We start from the raw sequence: 24,764 nt of genomic DNA on the forward strand, positions 1-24,764 counted from the left end.
TGGCTTGACCGAGGATCTAAAGGAAGTGGCATTGCCATCTATGTTCTTAATACTATTGCATGTTCACCAGCTCACTCCTTGTTTAAAAAATGTTGCTTTGAAGGTTTGGCTCTGAGAATAACTCTCCCAAATAACAGATATTGGTAGTGTGCTGCTATAGACACCCTTGTGGGAAGGATGTTGAAGCTGCATCGGCACTGAGAGAGTTTTTTGGGGGCCTCCCTAAAGGTGAAATAGTTTTAGTGGGTGATCTAAATTGGAATTGGCTAAATCCGCCGGCTGTGGCCACAAATTTTACAGATGAATTTAAACTGTTTCAATTAAGAAATGTCCCCACAAGACCCAATCTAAAAAAAATTAAAATGACTCATTTATTTAGAATGAATACTTGTCTAATTGTGTACGTACATGTAATATTTTGTGTAAAAGGGTCAAACATTGAACAAGTGATGTTAGGACAAAGTCTGTTTTGGAAGTAATCTGTACAGATAACTCAGGTGAGACTCATTGTTCTTGTGATACAGGTCAAAGGGTATTTTTATGTTTCAGGAAGCTTCTCCCTCTGGAGCAACTCATTGTCTTTGAAATAGGGAGCACACTCTGATCATTCATCAATAACACGGCATACCACTCAAAAGTTACACATAGAGGAGATACATTCTCTACAACACGAATTATAATTTTGTATTACGTGTTGACGTAGATTTTGTCGAATTAGGACGAAAAATGCTCCTTGCTGATTAATGTCTGGATGTTCACAACCAAGGGTTGAAGCAAGCCTGACCGCCTGCGGCGCCCCTCACAACCATTTACGGCCTTGGGCCAGGAAAGTTACGACAAAAATTGCACACAAACGACGCCTCCACGCAAGCTCCCGATGCTCCGTATCATACTACTGTCCCTCCCGGCCATATCTAGTGCCACACTCAACTCCACAAACGGCTACCCTCGTTATTTTGCGTCAATACTTGTTGCTCGATTTGCCACTACACCTGCAAATGAAACAGCTCATAGACACTTCTACACTCCATCATTGTATCCTTTTAAACCCTATCTTTGTCCCATTACTTCACCAGCACTCCTTCCAAACTTCATTCTGCTCTTAAAAATAACACCATCTGCGAGCTACTGCTATTCGTCCATGGTTCGCCGCTCTTTATCCTTTCACAGAAAATACTTGTGCAAACTGTTAATTCTACTTTTCTTATTTCTGGGTGGTATTGAGCATCATCCTGGCCCAAATGAAAATAACTCGTATAATTCTGTAGATTTTTCTGGCAGGAAAGGTGTTGGTGTTCTACATGTCAACATCAGAGGGCTTGTGATTAAATTAAGTCAACTAAAACTAGAAGTGGCAAATCTTGACTGGGACATTTTTTTCCTAACAGAAACATTTCTCACTCCTGCCGTCAATGACTTGCAGATTACGATTGAAAACTACAACCTTTTTTGGCTTGACCGAGGATCTAAAGGAGGTGGCATTGCCATCTATGTTCGTAATACTATTGCATGTTCACCAGCTCACTCCTTGTTTAAAAAATGTTGCTTTGAAGGTTTGGCTCTCAGAATAACTCTCCCAAATAACAGATATTGGTAGTGTGCTACTATAGACACCCTTGTGGGAAGGATGTTGAAGCTGCATCGGCACTGAGAGAGTTTTTTGGGGGCCTCCCTAAAGGTGAAATAGTTTTAGTGGGTGATCTAAATTGGAATTGGCTAAATCCGCCGGCCGTGGCCACAAATTTTACAGATGAATTTAACCTGTTTCAATTAATAAATGTCCCCACAAGACCCAATCTAAAAAATCCGGAACAGTCAACTCTGCTTGACATCCTATTGACAAATGCCCCTCACAATTTCACACTGACTGATGTTCTGGGTAATAACCTTAGTGATCACTCCTTCATTTTTGGGGTGAAATCATCAGCCAGACCCAAAGCCCCCCCTAAAATTGTTGAGAAGCACTCTTTGAGGCACTTCAGCACTCAGGCATTTACAAATGATGTGCTTCACTCGGATATTGATAAGGTCTGTGATATCCCCAACCTGACTACGGCTTGGGAGACTTTCAGGTACACATTTCTCCAAATTCTTAACAAACATGCTCTGTTGGTTAGATTTAAAACTAAAGGCAACCGCCCACCATGGTATGATCCTTTGATTACAAAGCTCATGAAAACTAGGGACAAGGCTTGGGCATGTGCTCAGAAAAGTAATTTGGTAAATGACTGGCTAGAATACAGGATTTTAAGGAATAGATGTATCAAAAAAATACGGCATGAAAAAAATTGCCTACTTTCCTGGAATCGCATGGAAATGCCAGGATTTTTTGTAAAACAATCAAATCTATCGAAAAGGCATCCAAAACAGACAATCTGCCCGTTGAGATTAATGGAAATAGGGAATATTTTTCAGATCCCCAAAAAATTGTTGACAATTTTAACCTTCATTTTTCTGAAGCTGGTAATCTTTTTGATAATGTATTGGGAGTCACCCCTGCTCATGCAAATTCCTACACCCCTGTCCAAACATTAAACGAATTTAGTTTCCAGCCAATCCACGAAAGTAATGTTCTGAAACAGCTTTCCTACCTCAAAGGGTCCTCCTCTACCGGAGCAGATAGTTTTCCCATCTTTGCTCTACTAACTGTTGGTCACCTAATATACAAACCTATAGCCCACATTTTCAACCTGTCCATCAAAGAAGCATCAGTTCCTCTAGAATGGAAACATTCCTATGTCCGTCCACTTCACAAAGGGGGCCCTAAAGATGATCCCAAAAACTACCGACCTATCTCAATTTTGTCCCCATTGATGAAAATTTTTGAAAAATTATTGAACTACCAAATTAGCAGTTTCCTGCCCACCAACAATCTACTACATCTAAAACAATCTGGGTTCCGAAAAAAATACAGCACCACATCTGCTGCATTAGACTCTCTGAATCAAATTTACAGTAGCCTTGATAATAAGCTGTACTGTGCCTGTCTTTTTCTTGACCTGTCCAAAGCTTTTGATACAGTAGACCACAACACCCTGCTTGGTAAACTAAGTTGCCTCGGTTTTTCCAAAAACACAGTAAAATGGTTAAAAAAATTACCTCTTTTCTCACACCCAAACTGTATTCACAGATGGTTGGAGGTCAAACAGTGTTAAGATAACAAAAGGGGTTCCACAGGGTTCCATCCTCGGCCCCCTCTTGTTCTCTCTTTATGTCAATGACTTGGGCACTGACCTGGATCATTCCAGGGTAAATCTTTTTGCAGAAGATACGATACTGATTACTGCTGGCCGCTCTCCAGATGACGTGATTGCTAAGCTCCAGGGTGATTTCAACAAACTACAACATCAGCTAGTTGCTCTTAAACTAGTCCTGAATACCTCCAAAACCAAGGTGCTATGCTTCTCAACAGGACTAAAGCAGGAAGTTATTTTTCCCCAATTACATTCCTTAAATAATTGTCAAATAGAGCAAGTCAAGATCTATAAGTATCTTGGGGTCATCCTGGATTCAAAACTGAATTTTGAATATCACATTGATTATATTGGTAAAAAGACAAATAAAAATTGGTTTTCTGTATCGACACAAGCACTGCTTCCCTCCAATGATCCGTTTGGAATTGATAAAAGCTACCATATTGCCTCTAATTGACTACTGTGACATCGTGTATAAATCAGCCCCAAGTACTGTACTGAAGAAGCTTGATTCCATCTATCACTCGGCCTTAAGATTTACATTGAACTGCTCATATAGGACTCGCCACTGTGATCTCTACATTGGGTCAAACTTAACATCTCTTAATGTTCGACAGCTTGTGCACCAGATCTTATTCATGATGTACTTACAAAAAAATCCGCAGACTACCTGCTGGATATCCTTTCTGTTTCAAAGAACAAATTTGACCTCAGGTCTTCGCTCATTTACCAGCTTCACATTCCCTATTGCCGTACAAAAACTGGAGGAAGGGCCTTTGCTATTGATGCCCCCAGAGTCTGGAATGCTATTGCCAATAAACTGCAACTTGAATCGCTACCAATGAGATCTACTCTCAAAACTGCTCTAGAGGAGTTGTACACACCTAGCTGCCACTGCTATTCATTGGCGTAAAATAAAATAAAATGTTTCGCTCCGGATGACGCTGCAAAGTATTATCTGTATTTTGATTTGGCGTGCTGATCTTAAAGGTGCATTGAAAAATTTGATACTCCGACCGATGCTTCTGTTGTTGTGGAGTAACTCATGCAGCCAGCTATGGCTCTAGGGTTTGGTGTTACATGTTATTTATGTAGGTTATTGTAAAAATTCGGTCACAGTCGTTGTGATCACTGTTACGTTGCAATTATGGCTTTATTTTTTGGTGATTTGGAAAACGTTTTTTAGTCTGGACATGTTTGTTTTGTTGTAGTACGGAGTTGGACTGATGGCCTTAATCTAAGTTTTTGTGGTTGTTGTTGTTTGACTTGCATCCCACTGGGATTTTTTGCACACAGCGTTGGTGTACGGTGTTTTTTCAGGAATATTTTTACCGTTTTTTTTCCATGGATTTTCTGTTTGCACAGTCACATAGTCACTTTAAGATGTTTTTCTTGTTCGTGTTTTTTTCGTTTGTTGTGGTTGCACCTGATTCAAGAGCCGGATGGCTCACAGGGCTATACCAAAATAAACTGAACTGAAACTGAACTGAACTGAGTGTGCAGGCTGCAATAGAAGGGAGGCTGTCACTCCCGTAGGCTATCGGGTGGAAGGGGCCGTACCCCTTCGTGTTACAGGAGTGTGTAGAGCCGAGTTCGAAAGAGTTATCATAAACGCGTTGCTTCAACGAGACGTCTCCGTGTGGTTAGTTAAGGACACAACACTTATATAAAAAAAGAATAGCCAGTGGGTTTTCAAAGCACCTTCATCTTACAGAAATCAATTTCGCGTGAGCCCACCGCATTGAAACGATGCTCAGCTGAGCGGGGCGAGCCACAGGGGGGGGGGTCACCTTATCTTTGTCACGTGCCGGGGCTCACGTGACTTCTGCCACGACAATGTCTGGATGTTTTTTACCTGCGTGACTTTACCGAAAGAACCAAAGAGTATGAAAGACGTCTTGTCTGCTGAGCTTGTTCATATCTGTGTACATCGATAGCCCACATTGCTTACACGTACACACCACACACATTGAAATAAATAGAAACTAGAACGACTTAATTCCGGGGATGGGCAAAGATTGATGCATCTCTTTCAATGGAGCGAGTTAGTTGTGTTCGATTCAACATCTCTCTGTCTGTGTCTCTGTTCCCCTCTCTGTCTCTCTCTGTATCTTTCTTTCCGTCTTCCTCTTGTCTGTGTCTGTCCACCTCTCTCTTGTCAGTCTCTGTGTGTGTCTCGAGCAGCGTCTTTCCAACCGTATTCAACTACTGTCAGTAGCAACATGAGCCCGTTCAACTTTCACGGCCCATGACTGCACGCGACTCAAACTTGCCCTGAGTCTCTGTGTGTACGTTGAACTTGCTTCGCACCATACGTAGCCAACCATGCTAATCTGTGGGTCTCTGTGTGAGTCTCTGTGTGTATCTGGAACTTATTTCGCACCGTACGTAGCCGAACCTGCACAGTAGGAGCGGCTGGTATCTGGAGCTGTGGGCTGGGTAAATCTGTCAGCAGGAGCGAGAGACAATGAAGCTCCCAAGCATTCGCTACATTACCAACATCATATTTGCACTCATAAGTCGCTTGCCTAATTGCCTCAGCAACTCAGTGTTTCGTATCGAATCTAATCTCAAACAATCGAAGGACCCCCCCCCCCCCCAAGTGGCAGCTGCCCCTGTGTGGCACAAGGTGGCCCTGCACCGGCCTGCACGTGGACATGAGTCTGTTGGTAGGGGGCGATCATTGACGCGCCATCTCCGTTGTGTAGTTTCTGGATAATGTTTGGAATTTCCACAATTTTGATCTTGACACCAACATGCAATGACCTGTGCGTTGTGAATGACACAACGCTATGGTTTACATCTGCCGTTAAGCAGACTGCGCATATTTTGGTGAATGTTACTGGGGTAGCCAGGTGTGTCTGTCGGATTTGAACCTTGAACCTCTGCAATAAATATAGAATGTGCTACCATATTCTTGGTTCTTTCAGTTGGCGCCGATGATTTCAGCCTCGGCCGGTTGGTGCGCCCTGTTTTGTCTGGTTTTGTCTTGTTTTGCTTGATTACCCGTGCTGGTGAGAGGGGCCTGCTGTTCAGCACACCCGTGCTGGTGAGAGGGGCCTGCTGTTCAGCATACCCGCGCTGGTGAGAGGCCTGCTGTTCAGCACACCTGTGGTGGTGAGAAGGGCCTGCTGTTCAGCACACCCGTGCTGGTGAGAGAGGCTTGCTGTTCAGCACACCTGTGCTGGTGAGAGAGCCCTGCTGTTCAGCACACTCGTGCTGGTGAGAGGGGACTGCTGTTCAGCACACCTGTGCTGGTGAGAGGGGCCTGCTGTTCAGCACACTCGTGCTGGTGAGAGAGGCCTGCTGTTCAGCACACCCGTGATGGTGAGAAGATGGCGGCGATGATGGTAGCCTCAGCCGGTCGGTGCGCCCTGTTTTGTCTTGTCTGTTAATTCAGTGTTTTGCCAAGATTTTCGGAGTTCCCTAACAAGAGACAAACTTTTAAACATCAGGGAAACAACTCCTGTGGATTTATTTCCCAACTTTCTGCTTCCAGCGGCAGAATATGTGGGAATTCTAGTCATAGCCGCGCTAGGCTTTGCTCAAGCAGCGAAACGCCGCCCAAGGGGTAAATGGTCGGGGGCTCTTGTACGGCTATGCAGACGCGGGATCCGAACAGTGCTTCAGAAACTTTTTTTTCTCCAACGTACGTTCACTGTGCAACAATATGGACGAACTTCAGCTACTGATGGTGAAAAACAGAGACTTTCTTTCATCTTCTGTCTTGTGCTTCACAGAGACATGGCTGTGTGATTTGATTCCGGACACTGCGTTACAACTGGCAGGATTCCATCTTGTAAGATTGGATCGTGACATAGCACTCACCGGCAAGACGAAAGGCGGTGGTATTTGTTTTTACATTAACAGTGGCTGGTGTGTAGATGTCACAGTGATTCTGCAACATTGTTCTCCGCTCCTTGAATAATTTTTCATAAACTGTAAATCTTTCTACTCGCCTTGTGAGTTTGCGTCGCTCATTTTGGTCGGAGTTTACTTGCCGCCGGGTCCTCAGGTTAAAGAGGCCAAACGCATGCTCACCGACCAGATTCTGAGTGTGGAGCGAGCAAATCCACATTCGCTGGTTATCGTACTTGGCGACTTTAACAAAGGCAATCTCAGCCACGAACTCCACAAATACATACAATTCATTAAATACCCTACCAGAGAAGGGAACACTCTGGATCACTGCTACACTACAGTCAGTAGAGCCTACCACGCCGTCCCCCGAGCAGCACTCTGACCATGCGATGGTCCACCTAATTCCTGCATACAGGCAGAAACTAAAGCTCTGTAAACCTGCTGTGAGGACATCTAAACAGTGGACCAGTGAGGCTGTGGAGGATTTGCGGGTGTGCTTGGACTGTACTGACTGGGATATGTTCACGACTGCTACCAATAGTCTGGATGAACTCACAGAGGCTGTGACGTCGTACATCAGCTTCTGTGAGGACTGCTGTATTCCAACACGTACTAGGGTGAACTTCAACAACAACAAGCCCTGGTTCTCAGCAAAGCTCAGAAGGTTGAGTTTGGAGAAGGAGGAAGCGTGTAGGAGTGGGGATAGAGACAGATTCAAGGAGTTGAAGAACAGTTTTAGCAAGGCGGTGAGAGAGGCTAAACGACTGTACTCAGAGAGACTAAAACACCAGTTCTCTGCTAACGACTCTGCTTCTATCTGGAGAGGGCTCAGGCAGATCACCAACTACAAGCCCAGAGCCCCCCACACCACTGACGACTCCCGCCTGGCCGACGACCTGAACGAGTTCTGCAGATTTGAAAGACAATTGGACTGTCCTGAACCACCCCTTCCCACCCAAGAGGCCCCATCCCTCACCCTTCGTATTCCAGAAATTAATTTCGCGTGAGCCCACCACATTAAAACAATTCTCAGCTGAGCAGGGCGAGCCACGGGGGTGGGGGGTCACCTTATCTTTGTCACGTGCCGTAGCTCACGTGACTTCTGCCGCGACAATGTCTGGATGTTTTCGCCTGAGGACGACCGCTCATGTTGCGATAGAAACGTCGTGATTTATTTTATTTTTTCTACCTGCGTGACTTCACTCAAAGAACCAAAGAGTATGAAAGACGTCTTGTCTGCTGATCTTGTTCATATCTGTCTACATTGATATCCCACATTGCTTACACGTACACACCACATACAATGAAATAAATAGAAACTGGAACGACTTCCGGGGATGGGCAAAGATTGAGGAATCTCTTTCAGTGGAGCAAGTTAAGTTTGTTCAACATCTCTCTGTCCGTCTGTGTCTCTGTTTCCCTCTGTGTCTCTCTCTGCCTGTGTCTCTCAGTCTCTGTCTATCTTTCTCTGTCTCTGTGTTCCTCTTGTTTGTGTCTGTCTGTCTATCAGCGTCTGTCCAACCGTAGTCAACGACTGTCAGTAGCAGCAGGCGCCCGTTCAGCTCCCACGGCTACACGCCACTCAAACTTGCTGCCAACACACAAAGACAAAGATCCCCCGTATAGCTTGGACAGAATGTTGGGGCAAGTGCTGTTAGCGAGCACCTAACACAAAGACAAAGATCCCCCGTATAGCCTGCACAGACTGTAGGGGCAAGTGCTGTTAGCGAGCACCTATTAAGGGTGGGACGGCACATGAGGGGGTGGGTGGCCAGCACCACGCCCGGCCGCCTTTGTCTCCCTAGTGGCGATGTTTACTACACACCGCACCGGGTACTCGTTTGAGGCCGAGTCGACGTAGGGGAGGCTCAGGACCGGTTCAGAAAATCGTCACTGGCGGTGTTGGCCACGAGCGGGAATGGAACTCGGCTGGTCGGGAGCGCAGCGCTCCCCACGTCACTGCCGCTCCCCTTCTGTCAACAAACTAAAACTCTGACCCCGCTCTCTGACGTCACCGCTCAGCGCGACCTCATCGGCGTCAAACGCCAGGGGGCGGTGGGCCTCGCTAGTGACGTCATGTCGCCCACCCCCAACCACTGCTTTCTTGAGTGTGACGTCACCTCCGTTTGGCTGCTGCCGATTTCTGTTCCGGTGCCAATCCTTATTTGGGCAAAGCTACGCCCTGTGACTGCCCGCTCATTAACATAATGCATTCATGAAAGCCGTCGCGAATTTTTTGCGACCGGTTCAGCACCCACGCCCCATCCCTCCACGTATGGGACGGGCTCATTAACATTATTTAAGGTACAGATCCGCTCTTTGCGGGAGGGGAGTGTTTCTGTTCCCCACAAGTGACGTCATGTCACCTGCCGCGTGAAGTCGCGAGATAACAGGAAGCTGTTGCTCCGCCCATGCACTGAAATCCGAGGTGAGAAATTCTCATCGCGGTTGTTGTGGTGGTTGTTGTGGTGGTGGTTGTTTACCGAGGTAGAGCCTCGCTCTCGTAGGGATGTCAATTGAGTAGCAGCGAGCATGGAAGCGATGGCCAGGTTGGAACTTTACAGCGTGGGGCCTAGCCACGAGGGGCCTTGCCTTCTGCCCTTGCCTGATCGCGTTTTCTTCAATTATCTTGCTTAGTTGAGCAATCTTTGGATGAACGTAAAGAACCAGGCTATGCGTTCATTGTGTGTTGACGACTCTGTGTTACATTGCATTACATTTCCTAATTGTACTCAGTTTGATTAAGTGTGCTTTCTCTCTCTCTCTGTGTGCTCGTGTTATTATTATTTCCTGCAGTCACCAAAGCTCCAAATCTCTCATTGACACAAGGCCGTAATTATAATATGTTATAATAATTATAATACATATTGGGGGACACACATCCCCCCAATAATCAAATATGCTCAAACTGTCCCCCCCAATATAATGCAAAATAAATATATAATAATTGCTATGCTATGTTAAAAAAAACAATTTGCTAAACCTTGTCCACAAAATCTGGACTTGTCTTCATATAACAATGCATAGATTTCTGTTTATATGATTGCGTTGTACTTTATGAATCACTAATCTCTGCCATTACATACTATGAAACAAGAAAAGGTAAAAAAGATAAAACAGAGCAATGTAATACCATACAATATTAGACATTGTATCAGATTTAAAAAATTCCATCCCATGTGTTAGTGAAATTGTTAAATATTTTAAGCAGGAAATTGCAGGCAATTAGTTTTCAAATTTAATTTTATTCTGGGGGGGGGGAGACCCCAGATCCCCGACCCCCTGGAAGATTTGGTCCCCCCCAATGTTGACTCCATGGCTACGGCCTTGCATTGACATGCTAATTTCTCTACCCCCCTCTCTATTTAAGGCCTCGACACAGAGGCGTTGTTTCTCTGTGTGCCTATGTGTGTATCTCTCTCTGTGTGTCTCTGTGTTATCTCTCTCTCTGTCTATGTGTCTCTGTGTCTGTGTTTTGTCTCTCTCTCAAATTGAGCAATCTTTGGAAGAACGTTATCATCCAGGTGGGGCGTTGACTGTTATGTTAGCCGTCTCTCTGTGTTGTATTGCAATACGTTTCTAAGTTTACTAGGTTTGTTTTCTCTTTCATTTGTACCTGATGATGATTGCTTGTGTTGCAATCAAAACGTATGTTATTATTTAATTAATTAAATTTTTCTACGTGACTTTACCGAAATAACCAAAGAGTATATTGCTTAAGTTTCACTCTAGACGCGTGGCAGTGTTCACTCTAGACGCGTGGTGGTGTTCACTCTAGACACGTGGCAGTGTTCAGTCTAGACGTGTGGCGGTGTTCACTCTAGACGCGTGGCGGTGTTCACTCTAGACGTGCGGCGGTGTTCACTCTAGACATGTGGTGGTGTTCACTCTAGATGCGTGGCGGTGTTCACTCTAGATGCGTGGCGGTGTTCACTCTAGACGCGTGGCGGTGTTCACTCTACTTGGAGTGAGGAAGCATGAATTCTGAGCAGGTGAAGGTGGCCAGGCGTGGGTCTGGACATACCACCACCTGTGAACCATGCCAGTGTGTGGCAGTGGTGGAGCCAGTGGGGGTGAGGTGGCACGTGCCCCCCAACGATCCGATCGAAATCCCTAATGTTGATCGGATCATTGGGGTTTATTAGTAACTCGCTTCACTACCCGGCTTCGCCCGGGACTTGGATTCTTCTCTTGGATAAATTTCAAATTTCATATTCCCTTATATTTCACTGAAAAAACCCTTTAAAATGTTGATGCTTGCAAGAAAGAAAAAAAGCCGAAACAAATCAAGTTACCTAAATCAAATGTTTTCAATCAAGGAAATTTAACCTTAATCCATTGCTACACAAGGTCGATTTTTGCCACTCGGAAAGGGAATGACGTGTCGAGCTGAAAATAGTCACGTTCACTTAGAAATTCCAAACAGCATAAGCTGTGAAAATGTCATGACGCCAGAGCTCAGCGTTGGAGAGGTTTTGCTGCTACACACAAACAAACAGATGTAATGTTCTGCTTCATATTTAATATAGCTGTTGTACCCGTTCTTCGCACGGATATGTATTGAAACTCCCAGAAGACAATGGCTTAATCGGCCAGGAGCGAAGCACCACCTAAAATCTCCCGGCACGCTGTGAACAGCTCTAAGCATTCCAGAGTGCTTAACTCAGGTGTGTTGCGGGTTGACGCCACAAACTTCATGGTCATACAAAATACAAAAGTATATTTTCATACTTTTTTTCATTGTGTACAGTATGGAACCTACCCACATGCCAAATTTCAAGTGTGTAGCATGTTGGGAAGTATGCTAAACACTTTCGAACAGACACATCCACACATTTCGCTTTTATAAATATAGATAAATCAGCATTTTGCGACCCCCACTGCCACCGTGTGGCATATTATTACGTGCCAGGGACTCTATGAGAGGACAACAGTCCGAGTCCATAATTGGCAATAATTAACGGCAAAGCAGTTACAAGCGACTCAGAATTGTGCTCAGTTGCGTATACAGTACACGACTTCCCTGATGGCAAACACCTTCAGCGAGCGCGATGCCGATCACCCACGTCCAATAAAAAGCATAGGACAAGTCCTTACTTACTAACAACTCCTTATTAACAACTCCTTGCTTACTAACTCCTATCATTTTTCATTACTGAAGGGGTTGCCCCTCCTACCTGAAAATCCTGGCTCCACCTCTGAGTGTGTGACAGGGTCAAGTTTGTATTTGCAGTAAAGTCTATTAACTCTATTGAGCACGGGGGTTATATCAAAACGGTAGTTTATATTTTTGTTTTCCTCTGCAAATCTTTGTAAGAATGGAGTCAGGAAGTTATCACAGCACACGTGCAGCTGAAGTCGGAACTGTTCATCCCAGCATTCAAGGACATCTGTGCCTGGCTTCACACCTCTACGTTGTGATTGAACATTAATTTATGCATTTCTGCATAACACATAGTATTATTTTCAACACCCTTTGCTATGTCAGCTGAATTTAGCTTTCCTAAATATTCCTTTTGAAGCCAGACAGCCGAAATTGTGTGCTCGGAGTTTTGTATTAACATTAATTTTGAAGATACGATGGCTTCCAGGCACGTTTATGACCATTTGCCCTCTCATTGTGTGCCATAACAGCCCGTGTGATGAATTTGGGACACTTTTTCACTATATCATGAATATATGAATAAGTATAGATGTGTAAGTCACGTGTTACTGTGTGTATGCATTCCTCTGTGCATCGATACTGACGTGTAGATGTTGTAGATATAATTTTTTCTGTCTGCAGCTGACGCTTCCTCTGTTGCTTCCTCTGCAGAATTTGTCTGATGGAGCAAAGGCACTCGGCGCAGCTCAGTGCAAAAAGGCATCAATGCGACGGTGTGCATACAGCACAGATCGTACTGGAAATTTGACCTTGCACCAAAGAACTCACACAGGAGAGAAGCCGTTCAAGTGCCGTGTGTGTGGGAAGGCGTTTACACTTTCATCTACTCTTGTAAAACACCAGACAACACACACGGGAGAGAAACCCTTCAAGTGCAATGTGCGTGGGAAGGCATTTTCAGATTCATCAAATCTTCATGTACACCAGAGAACACACACGGGAGAGAAACCCTTCAAGTGCAGTGTGTGTGGGAAGGCGTTTACACTTTCATCTACTCTTGTAGCACACCAGAGAACACACACGGGAGATAAACCCTTCAAGTGCAGTGTGTGTGGGAAGGCGTTTTCAGATTCATCTACTCTTGTAACACACCAGAGAACACACACGGGAGAGACCCCTTCAAGTGTACTGTGTGTGGGAAGGCGTTTGCACAGTCATCTACTCTTGTAAGACACCAGAGAAGACACACGGGAGAGAAACCCTTCAAGTGCAGTGTGTGCGGGAAGGCGTTTTCAGATTCATCTGCTCTTGTAGCACACCAGAGAACACACACGGTGGAGAAACCCTTCAGGTGCACTCCGTGCGGGAAGGCGTTTTCAGTTTCATCTACTCTTCAAAAACACCAGAGAACACACACGGGAGAGAAACCCTTCAAGTGCAGTGTGTGTGGGAAGGCGTTTACACGTTCATCAAATCTTCATGTACACCAGAGAACACACACGGGAGAGAAACCCTTCAAGTGCAGTGTGTGTGGGAAGGCGTTTGCACAGTCACCACATCTTCAAAAACACAAGAGAACTCACAAGCATCAGAAGACCCACAAGGAGTGGATTCTGAAATCAGCTTGTGACAGTCAAAGTGCCACAATGAGCCCATCCCTCATGAATCAAGAACCGGAAGAAAATCCCAGCTTGGACACTTTTAAAGGTATCGAGGTGAAATATGAAGAGGTGAAGGTGAAATGTGAAGAAGTGAAGGTCAAATCTGAAGAAGTGATGGTGAAGAGCGAAGAAGTGAAAGTCAAATGTGAAGAAGTGATGGTGAAGAGTGAAGAAGTGAAGGTCAAATGTGAAGATGAAAATTCAACTCCAAAATCGGACCTTCACATCGATCGATTCAACGTGAAGCATGAGGAGAATTCTGACTGTGAGGCAGAGCGAGGCAACTCCCAGCAGTTTGTGGAAGTGGAGGTGTGGGTGGACTTCCTCCGAGACAATGCAAAGTCATATGGAGACCCGGTAAATGTGTAAGCCAGAGACGATGTTGCTGCAATAGATGCACCTTTGTCACAGGCCTTTAATGACAAGAATGTGAAGTTGAACACTAAATTCCTAGGTGCAAATTGCAGGGGAAGAGCGGCCAGTCTTTGTGGATCTGTGGGTTGGGTAGATCTCTAACCAGGAGCGACAGCCAATAAGCTCCCAAGCATTCACTATGTTCTAATAATTGCATTTATATGGTGCTTGCTTAATCGCCTCTGGCAATTCAGAGTTTTGTATCGTATCTCGTCTCGAACACTCGAAGAGCATCCCCAAGTAGCAGCTGCCCCTGTGTGGCACAAGGTGGTGGCCCTGCACCGGCCTGCATGTGGACAAGAGCCTGTCAGTAGGGGGCTATGGTTGATGTGGCATCTCAGTTGTGGAGTTTGTAGGTAATGTTTATAATTTGATCCATTTTGACCCAAACGCCAGCATGCATTGGCCTATTCGTTTTGAATGACGCAATAGTATGTTGTACATACACTGTTAGCAGACGGTGCATATGTTTTTTTTAATATATTATTGTTAATGCGATGTAACCTGATGCAGTATATTTCAGTGCAGTAATAAAATTGAGTTAAAATGACTCAATAATTTAGAATCAATACTTGTCTGATTGTGTGCGTATATCTAACATTTTGTCTATAAGGGTCAAACATTGATTAATTGATGTTAGGACAAAGTGTGTGTTTTGGAAGTAACCTGTACAGATAACTCAGGTGAGGCTCATTGTTCTTGTGATACAGGTCAAAGGGTATTTTCGCGTTTTCAGGAAGCGTCTGCCTCTGGAGCAACTCATTGTCTTCAAAATAGGGAGCACACTCGGATCATTCATCAGTTACCAGGCATACCACTCAAAAGTTACACGAAAAGGAGGTACATTCTCTACAACACGAATTATAATATTTTCTTACGTTTTGATGTAGATTTTGTCAAATTAGGTCTAGAAATGCTCCTTGCTGATTAATGTCAGGATGTTCGAAACTATCGGTTGAAGCAAGCCCGGCTGCTCTTGAGACGCTGTGCACCAATAAGAGTCCACAGGTGGCTTGCACTGAATCAATGATGCACTCCCAGAAGGCTGTGCTAGTTATAGTTTGTGAAAAACATTCCTTCGTTTCGTGGAGAGATCGATAAGTGAAAGATGTCGTGTCTGCTGATCTTCTTCATAGCAAGGTAATTTTAAGAGCACATTTGGAATGCATTTTTGGTACAGATTTGTATTTGGTTACAAGGCAGAGCACATCTAGTAGATACATTCTCCACAACAACACTCATTAGAATTAGATAATTGTATTTATTCATTAAAAGCTTCTTCATTGAAAAGATATTTCGTGTGAATTTTCTCTCGTCGTTAAGTAGATGGCTTTGCCGGGGGTCCGGTTAGATGCGGACTTTCACTTGGTCGGGATCGCGGGATCGAGATGAGGCGACAGAGCTGGCCGTGCGAGAAGACCGCCATCTGCAGATCGATTCCAACGCGATCGAACGTCTGTCCCTGCACCTCCATCATTCATGCAGGGAGCGTGTAGGTTTGCAGCGCCCCCTGCATGAAAACGACAATGTGCAGCGTTAGTCACAAAGTTGTGCATAAGCGCCATAACAAGGCACTGTAAGCTGACCTGCCACCACGTTCACAGGTCAACACTGGGCAGCCGAGAGAGCGAGGTGCGTAGGGGTCGACCAAAGGTTAAACCCCCGCCCCCCCCCCCTGTGACCGGAGACTAACACCCCTGACCCCCCACCGGTCCCGAAGGCCCCTTAAGATAAGACCTTCCAGAAGGTTCTGGGAGGGGGGGGGAGATCAGGAGGGGAGGGGTGACCCCGACCTGGGGTTAAAAGCCCGGCCCCCTGGTCCGGCCGGGCAGTGTTCATCAACTCAAGCCTGAAGACATCCGAAGACCTGAAGACTGGACCAGCACCCGGGGACCCTCCCCGAGCTCTCGCCAGAGCCGGGTTGTAGCGGACCAGAGGTGAGCTCCCGTACCCTGGCTGGGACGGGTCGTCCAGTCTTCCCTTAACGCAGGGCTAAGGGACCCGTGGGTAGCAGAGCCCAGAGTGTGCAGGCTGCGATAGAAGGGAGGCTGTCACTCGCGTAGGCTATCAAGTGGAAGGGGCCGTACCCCTTCGTGGTACAGTAGTGTGTAGAGCCGAGTTCAAAAGAGTTATAATAAACGCGTTGCCTCAACCAGACGTCTACGTGTGGTTAGTTAAGGACACAACACTTATATAAAAGAGTTTAGCCAGTGGGTTTTCAAAGTACCTTCGTTTTACAGAAATCAATTTCGCGTGAGCCCACCGCATTAAAACAATGCTCTGCTGAGCAGGGATAGCCACGGGGGTGGGGGGTCACCTTATCTTTGCCACGTGCCGTAGCTCACGTGACTTCTGCCGCGACAATGTCTGGATGTTTTCGCCTGAGGACGACCACTCGTGTTGCGATAGAAACGTCGTGATTTATTTTATTTTTTTCTACCTGCGTGACTTTACCGAAAGAACCAAAGAGTATGAAAGACGTCTTGTCTGCTGATCTTGTTCATATCTGTCTACATTGATATCGCACATTGCTTACACGCACACACCACATACAATGAAATAAATAGAACTGGTATGACTTCCGGGGATGGGCAAAGATTGAGGAATCTCTTTCAATGGAGCAAGTTAAGTTTGTTCGATTCAACATCTCTCTGTCCATCTGTGTCTCTGTTCCCCTCTGTGTCTCTCTCGCTGACTTGTCTCTGTCATCTCTGTATCTTTCTTTCTGTCTTCCTCTTGTCTGTGTCTGTCCACCTTTCTCTTGTCAGTCTCTGTGTGTGTCTCTATCAGCGTCTTTCCAACCGTATTCAACTACTGTCAGTAGCAACATGCGCCAATTCAACTTTCATGGCCCACGACTGCACGCGACTCAAACTTGCTCCGAGTCTCTGTGTGTACGTTGAACTTATTTCGCACCATACGTAGCCAACCATGCTAATCTGTTGGTCTCTGTGTGAGTCTCTGTGTGTTTCTGGAACTTCTTTTGCACTGTACGTAGCTGAACCTGCACAGGAGGAGCGGCTGGTATCTGTGGAGCTGTGGGCTGGGTACATCTGTCAGCAGGAGCGAGAGACAATGAAGCTCCCAAGCATTCACTACGTTACCAACATCATATTTGCACTCATAAGTCGCTTGTCTAATTGCCTCAGCAACTCAGTGTTTCGTATCGAATCTAATCTCAAACAAGCGAAGGACCCCCCCCCCCCCCCAAGTGGCAGCTGCCCCTGTGTGGCACAAGGTGGCCCTGCACCGGCCTGCACGTGGACATGAGTCTGTCGGTAGGGGGCGATCATTGAAGCGTCATCTCCGTTGTGTAGTTTCTGGATAATGTTTGGAATTACCCCAATTTTGACCGTGACACAAATATGCAATGACCTGCGCGTTGTGAATGACACAACGCTATGTTTTATAGCCGCCGTTAAGCAGACTGTGCATATTTTGGTGAATGTTACTGGGGTAGCCAGGTGTGTCTGTCCGTGTTGAACCTTGAATCTCTGCAATAAATAGAGAATGTGCTACTGTATTCTTGGTTCTTTCGGTAAAGTTACGTAAATAGAAAAACAAATTTGGAAAATAATAAATTGATGAATAAATGCCATTGGTCGACTGACTTAGATGACTGGGCCCCCCACAGTGTGTACACACACACACAGTGTACACACACACACAGTTGTTGCTGAGCTCACACACCCAAGGGGTCTCTGATCAAGGGAGGGAGCAAGGGAAAATGACTCTAAATCAACTTAAACTCCAACCCCGCTCTGTGACGTCACCACTCAGCATTACCTCATCGGCGTGAAACGCCAGGGGGAGGTGTACCTCGCTAGTGACGTCATGTCACGAAGGTATTCATCCCACCCGGTCCAAGGCGCCCTTGAGTGTGACGTCACCTCTGCCTGGGTCGCTGCCGTTTTCTGTTCAAGTAGAATCCATACTTGGGCAAGGCCACGCCCAGTGACTGGCGGCTCATTAACATAATTATTTCGTGAAAGCTGTCGCGACGGGTTCAGCACCCACGCCCCATCCCTCTACATATGGGCCTGGTACATTAACATAATTTATTCACCTAAATTATGTCACGTACGGAGCCGCCTATTGTTAGCGTTCCCCACAAGTGACGTCATGTCACCTCCTGCTGCCGCGTGACGTCACGAGATAACAGGAAGCTGCTGCTCCGCCCGTGCACTGAAATTCGAGGTGAGAAATTCTCATCGCGGTTGTGGTGGTTGTTGTGGTGGTGGTTGTTGTGGTTGTTGTTGTGGTTGTTGTTGTTGTTGTGGTGGTTGTTGTGGTGGTGGTTGTTGTTGTTTACCGAGGTAGAGCCTCGCTCTCTCTCGTAGGGATGTCAATTGAGTAGCAGCGAGCATGGAAGCGATGTCCAGTTTGAAACTTTACAGCACGGGGCCTAGCCACGCGTGGCCTTGCCTCTTGCCCTCGCCTGATCGCGTTTGCTTCAATTCTCTCGCTTAAGTTTAATTTGTCTTCACTCGGCTCGCCACTTTGTCACTTTGTTTTACTTTTAATAATTCACGCAGTTTTTATTTCGTTCTTTTTTACCAGGCCAAGCCCGCTTGAGCTGCTGTACCGCTTTTGTTTTCGGAAGCGACCTGCCCACATCACAAGGTGAGGCTCGTCAACAGCGTGGCGGTGTTCACTCTAGACACGTGGCGGTGTTCACTCTGGACGCGTGGCGGTGTTCACTCTGGACGCGTGGCGGTGTTCACTCTGGACGCGTGGCGGTGTTCACTCTGGGTGCGTGGCGGTGTTCACTCAGGGCGCGTGGCGGTGTTCACTCTAGACGCGTGGCGGTGTTCACTCTGGACGCGTGGCGGTGTTCACTCTAGACGCTTGGCGGCGTTCACTCTGGGCGCGTGGCGGCGTTCACTCTGGACGCGTGGCGGTGTTCATTCTAGACACGTGGCGCTATTCACTGTGGACACGTGGCGGTGTTCACTCTAGACGCGTGGCGGTGTTCACTCTAGACGCGTGGCGGTGTTCACTCTGGACGCGTGGCGGCGTTCACTCTGGGCGCGTGGCGGCGTTCACTCTGGACGCGTGGCGGTGTTCACTCTGGGCGCTTGGCGGTGTTCACTCTATACATGTGGAGGGGAAACCGGGGGATCGGGAAGGAAATCAACGCGACCACGGGGAGAGAGAGGGAGACGCAGCCTCGGCTGTGTTGATTGATCCTCAGTGCATTACTTGTTGCAGTGAGGAAGCATTAATGCTGAGCATGTGAAGGTGGCCAGGCTTGGGTCTGGACACACCACCACCTGTAAACCATGCCAGTGCGTGACAGTGGTGGAGCCAGTGGGGGTAGGGTGGCACGTGCCCCCCAACGATCCGATCGAAATTAGGGGTTTATTAGTAACTAGCTTCCCTACCCGGCTTCGCCCGGGACTTGGATTATTGTCTTGGATTAATTTCATATTCCCTTATTTCACTGAAAAACCATGAAAAAAATTGATGCTTGCAAGATAGAAAAAAGCTGACAAAAATCAATTTAACTAAATCGGATGTTTTTCGCTGAAGGAAATTTGGCCTTAACCCACTTATACGTAATATCGACTTTGGCAACTCGGGAAGGGAGTGACGTGGCAAGCTGAAAATAGTCACGTTCACTTAGAAATTCCAGACAGCATAAGCTGTGCAAATTTCATGACGCCAGAGCTCAGCGTTGGAGAGTTTTGCTTCACACAAACAGGCATAATTTCTGCTTTATATTAAAGATAGCCGTTGTACCCGTTCTTCGCACGGATATGTATTGAAACTCTGAGAAACCAATGGCTTCATCGGCCAGGAGCAAAGCGCCGCCTAAAATCTCCCGGCACGCTGTGAACAGCTCTAGAAGTACGGCGTGCGAAGAGCCATATTGTAGTGGTAAGCATTGCAGAGCGCTTAACTCAGGTGTGTTGCGGGTTGACGCCACAAACTTCATGGGCCCCCCCCCCAAATATAAAAGTCTATTTTTATTCTTTTTACATTGTGTACAGTATGGAACCTACCCACATGCCAAAATTCAACTGTGTTGCATGTTGGGAAGTATGCTAAACATTTCGAACAGACACACACACACATATCCACACATTTCGCTTTTATATATAGACAAGCTTTACTACCCGGCTTCGCCCGGGACTTTGATTCTTGTCTTGGATTAAAACACGGCCTTCGCGGAGTGTTGGGAGGGGGGATGCATGACGTCCGCAGGCACACTGCGCAACGCTGCCGCATAGGGTGACATCTCAGATATGACGGCTATTTTAATGCTGTGTGCATTGTGTCCAGTCTGGAAGCTACCCACATGCCAAATTTCTAGTTTGTTGCATGTCGGGAAGTATGCTAAACATTTCGAACAGACACACATATCCACACATTTCCTTTTTATATATATAGATAAATCAGCATTTTGCGACCCCCACTGCCACCGTGTGGCATATTATTACGTGCCAGGGACTCTATGAGAGGACAACAGTCCGAGTCCATAATTGGCAATAATTAACGGCAAAGCAGTTACAAGCGACTCACAGAATTGTGCGCAGTTGCGTATACAGTACACGACTTCCCTGATGGCAAACACCTTCAGCGAGCACGATGCCTATCACACGCGTTGAATAAAAAGCAAGGGACAAGTCCTTAGTAACAACTCCTTACTAACAACGCCCTACTTACTAACAACTCCTTACTTACCAACAACTCCTTATTAACAACTCCCTACTAACAACTCCTTACTTACGAACAACTCCTTACTTACTAACAACTCCTTACTAACAACTTCCTACTTACTAACAACTCCTATCATTTTTCATTGCTGAAGGGGTTGCCCCTCCTACCTGAAAATCCTGGCTCCACCTCTGAGTGTGTGACAGGGTCAAGTTTGTATTTGCAGTAGAGTCTATTAACTCTATTGAGCACGGAGGTTATATCAAAACAGTAGTTTATTTTTGTTTTCCTCTGGAACTCTGTAAGAATGGAGTCAGGTAGTTTTCACAGCACACGTGCAGCTGAAGTCGGAACTGTTCATCCCAGCATTCAAGGACATCTGTGCCTGGCTTCACACCTCTAAGTTGCGATTGAACATTTATATATGCATTTCTGCATAACACAGTATAATTTTCCACACCCTTTGCTATGTCAGCTGAATTTAGCTTTCATAAATATTCCTTTTGAAGCCAGACAGCTGAAATTGTGTGCTCGGAGTTTTGGGTTAACATTCATTTTGAAGATACTAGGGCTTCCAGGCACGTTTATGACGATTTGCCCTCTCATTGTGTGCCATAACAGCCCGTGTGATAAATTTCGGACACTTTTTTGCTATATCATGAAATTTAGAATAATTATAGACGTGTAAGTCATGTGTTACTGTATATATGCATTCCTCTGGGCCTCGATACTGACGTGTAGATGGTGTGGATATTTTTTTCTGTCTGCAACTGTCGCTTCCTCTGCAGAATTTGTCTGATGGAGCAAAGGCACTCGGCACAGCTCGGTGCAAAAAGGCAACAATGCGACCGGTGTGCATACAGCACAGATCGTACTGGAAATTTAACCTTGCACCAGAGAACTCACACAGGAGAGAAACCCTTCAAGTGCAGTGTGTGTGGGAAGGCGTTTGCACATTCATCTACTCTTGTAGAACACCAGAGAACACACACGGGAGAGAAACCCTTCAAGTGCAGTGTGTGTGGGAAGGCGTTTGCACAGTCATCTACTCTTGTAACACACCAGAGAACACACACGGGAGAGAAACCCTTCAAGTGCAGTGTGTGTGGGAAGGCGTTTACACTTTCATCTTCTCTTGTAACACACCAGAGAACACACACAGGAGATAAACCCTTCAAGTGCAGTGTGTGTGGGAAGGCGTTTGCAAATTCATCTGCTCTTGTAAGACACCATATAACTCACACGGTAGAGAAACCCTTCAAGTGCAGTGTGTGTGGGAAGGCGTTTACACGTTCATCAAATCTTCATGTACACCAGAGAACACACAAGCATCAGAAGATCCACAAGGAGTGGCGTCTGAAATCAGCTTGTGAAAGTCAAAGTGCCGCAATGAGCCCATCCCTCATGAAACAAGAACTGGAAGAAAATCCCAGCTTGGACACTTTTAAAGGTATCGAGGTGAAATATGAAGAGGTAAAGGTGAAATGTGAAGAAGTGATGGTGAAGAGCGAGGAAGTGAAGGTCAAATGTGAAGAAGTGATGGTGAAGAGCGAAGAAGTGAAGGTGAAATGTGAAGATGAAGATTCAACTCCAAAATTGAACCTTCACATCAATGGAGGCAACATGAAGCAGGAGGAGAATTCCGACTGAGGCAGAGTGAGGCAACTCCCAGCAGTTTGTGGAAGTGGAGGTGTGAGTGGACTTCCTCCATGACAATACAAAGTCAAATGGAGACCCATTAGATGTGTAAGCTTTAGACGATGTCGCTCCAATAGATGCACCTTTGTCACAGGCCTGTAATGACAAGAATGTGAAGTTGAACACTCAATTCCTAGGTTCAACCTGCAGGGTAAGAGCGGCCAGTCTTTGTGGAACTGTGGGTTGTTTAAATCTCTAACCAGGAGCGAGAGGCAATAAGCTCCCAAGCATTCACTATGTTCTAATAATTGCATTTATATGGTGCTTGCTTCATCGCCTCGGCAATTCGGAGTTTTGTATCGTATCTCGTCTCAAACACTCGAAGAGCACCCCCAAGTAGCAGCTGCCCCTGTGTGGCACAAGGTGGTGGCCCTGCACCGGCCTGCATGAGGACAAGAGCCTGTCAGTAGGGGGCGATCATTGACGTGCTATCTGAGTTGTGGAGTTTGTAGGTAATGTTTGGAATTTGCTCAATCTTTGACCGTGACACCAACATGCAATGACCTACTAATTTTCAATGGCACAATACTATGTTGTAAATACACTGTTAAGCAGATGGTGCATATGTTTTTTTTAACAATAGCTTCTTGTTAATGCGATGTAACCTGATGCAGGATATTTCAGTGCATTAATTCAATTTTGTTCATATGCCTGTCAATAATTTAGAATGAATACTTGTCTGATTGTGTGCGTACATGCAAAATTTTGTCTATAAGGGTCAAACATTGAATAAGTGATGTTAGGACAAAGTGTGTGTTTTGGAAATAACCTGTACAGATAACTCAGGTGAGGTAATGTTTAGAATTTGCTCAATTTTGACCCAGACGCCAGCATGCAATGGCCTACTCATTTTGAATGGCGCAATAGTATGTTGTACATACACTGTTAAGCAGACGGTGCATATTTTTTAAAAATAGCTTCTTGTTAATGCGATGTAACCTTGCTCATTGTTTTTTCGGTAAAGTCACGTATGTAGACACTTCCTGGCGGACCACGAATTTCAGGAGAGTGTTAAATTTCGTGTTCAACTTCTGGATTGCATAAACCAACATAGACAGAGTGAAAATACGAGGTACATGGTCAGTAGGAAAGACGGAGAGGCAAGGAGAGAGAGAGGTGAACAGAAGCTTAAATAGTAAATAAGGTTGGGGGGGGGGGGGGGCAGAAAGAGAGTGGCAGCTCATCTTGCGGCAGCTCAAAACAGCACATCTTGCATATACACAGAAGCAGGGGGGAGGGGTGGGAACAGGCTTGGGGTGCACCTGCAATTCAATTTTGTTCATATGCCTGTCAATAATTTAGAATGAATACTTGTCTGATTGTGTGCGTACATGTAACATTTTGTGTAAAACGGTCAAACATTGAATAAGTGATGTTAGGACAAAGTGTGTGTTTTGGAAGTAACCTGTTCAGATAACTCAGGTGAGAGTCATTGTTCTTGTGATACAGGTCAAAGGGTATTTTTATGTTTCAGGAAGCTTCTCCCTCTGGAGCAACTCATTGTCTTTGAAATAGGGAGCACCCTCGGATCATTCATCAGTTACAAGGCATACCACTCAAAAGTTACACGTAGAGGAGATACATTCTCTACAACACGAATTATAATTTTGTATTACGTGTTGTAGATTTTCTCGAATTAGGACAAGAAATGGTCCTTGCTGATTAACGTCTGGATGTTCACAACCATGGCTTGAAGCAAGCCAGATCGCCTGCGGTGCCCCTCACAACCATTTACGGCCTGGGGCCAGGAAAGTCACGAAAAAAATTGCACACGAACGACGCCTCTACGCAAGCTCCCGATGCTCCGTTTTGAAGTTTTAAATGAAACAACTTTGAATTGTATTATTTTGAATTAGATAATTGTATTTCTTAATTAAAAGCGTATTAATTGAAAACGATATTTCGTGTGAATTTTCTCGCGTCATTAAGTAGATGGCCTTGCCAGAGGTTCAGTTCGATGGGGACTTTCACCTGGTTGGGATCGCGGGATCCAGATGAGGCGACACAGAGCTGGCCGTGCGAGAAGACCGCCGTCCGCAAATTGATTCCAATGCGATCGAACGTCTGTTCCTGCGCCTCCATCGTTCATGCAGGGGACGCGTAGGTTTGCAGCGCCCCCTGCATGAATACGACAGAACGTGCAGCGTTAGTCACGAAGTTGTGCGTAAGCGC

General features: G+C 45.8%; 2 protein-coding genes and 1 pseudogene across 2 annotated transcripts in view; 2 read left to right on the forward strand and 1 right to left on the reverse strand.

Moving 5' to 3' along the window:
• The window catches only part of LOC116957256 (uncharacterized), a 631,244-nt gene that overhangs the window by 243,279 nt on the left and 363,201 nt on the right, over nucleotides 1-24,764 (reverse strand). The gene's annotated exons all lie outside the window — the stretch shown is intronic.
• The window catches only part of LOC142906832 (uncharacterized), an 88,384-nt gene that overhangs the window by 51,838 nt on the left and 11,782 nt on the right, over nucleotides 1-24,764 (forward strand). The gene's annotated exons all lie outside the window — the stretch shown is intronic.
• On the forward strand, nucleotides 8,412-24,479 carry LOC142906895 (uncharacterized; annotated as a pseudogene).

This window comes from Petromyzon marinus, chromosome 71, assembly GCF_048934315.1.
Source record: "Petromyzon marinus isolate PM22_M1 ecotype Great Lakes invasive population chromosome 71, UKy_Petmar_22M1.pri1.0, whole genome shotgun sequence".
Taxonomy (NCBI): domain Eukaryota; kingdom Metazoa; phylum Chordata; class Hyperoartia; order Petromyzontiformes; family Petromyzontidae; genus Petromyzon; species Petromyzon marinus.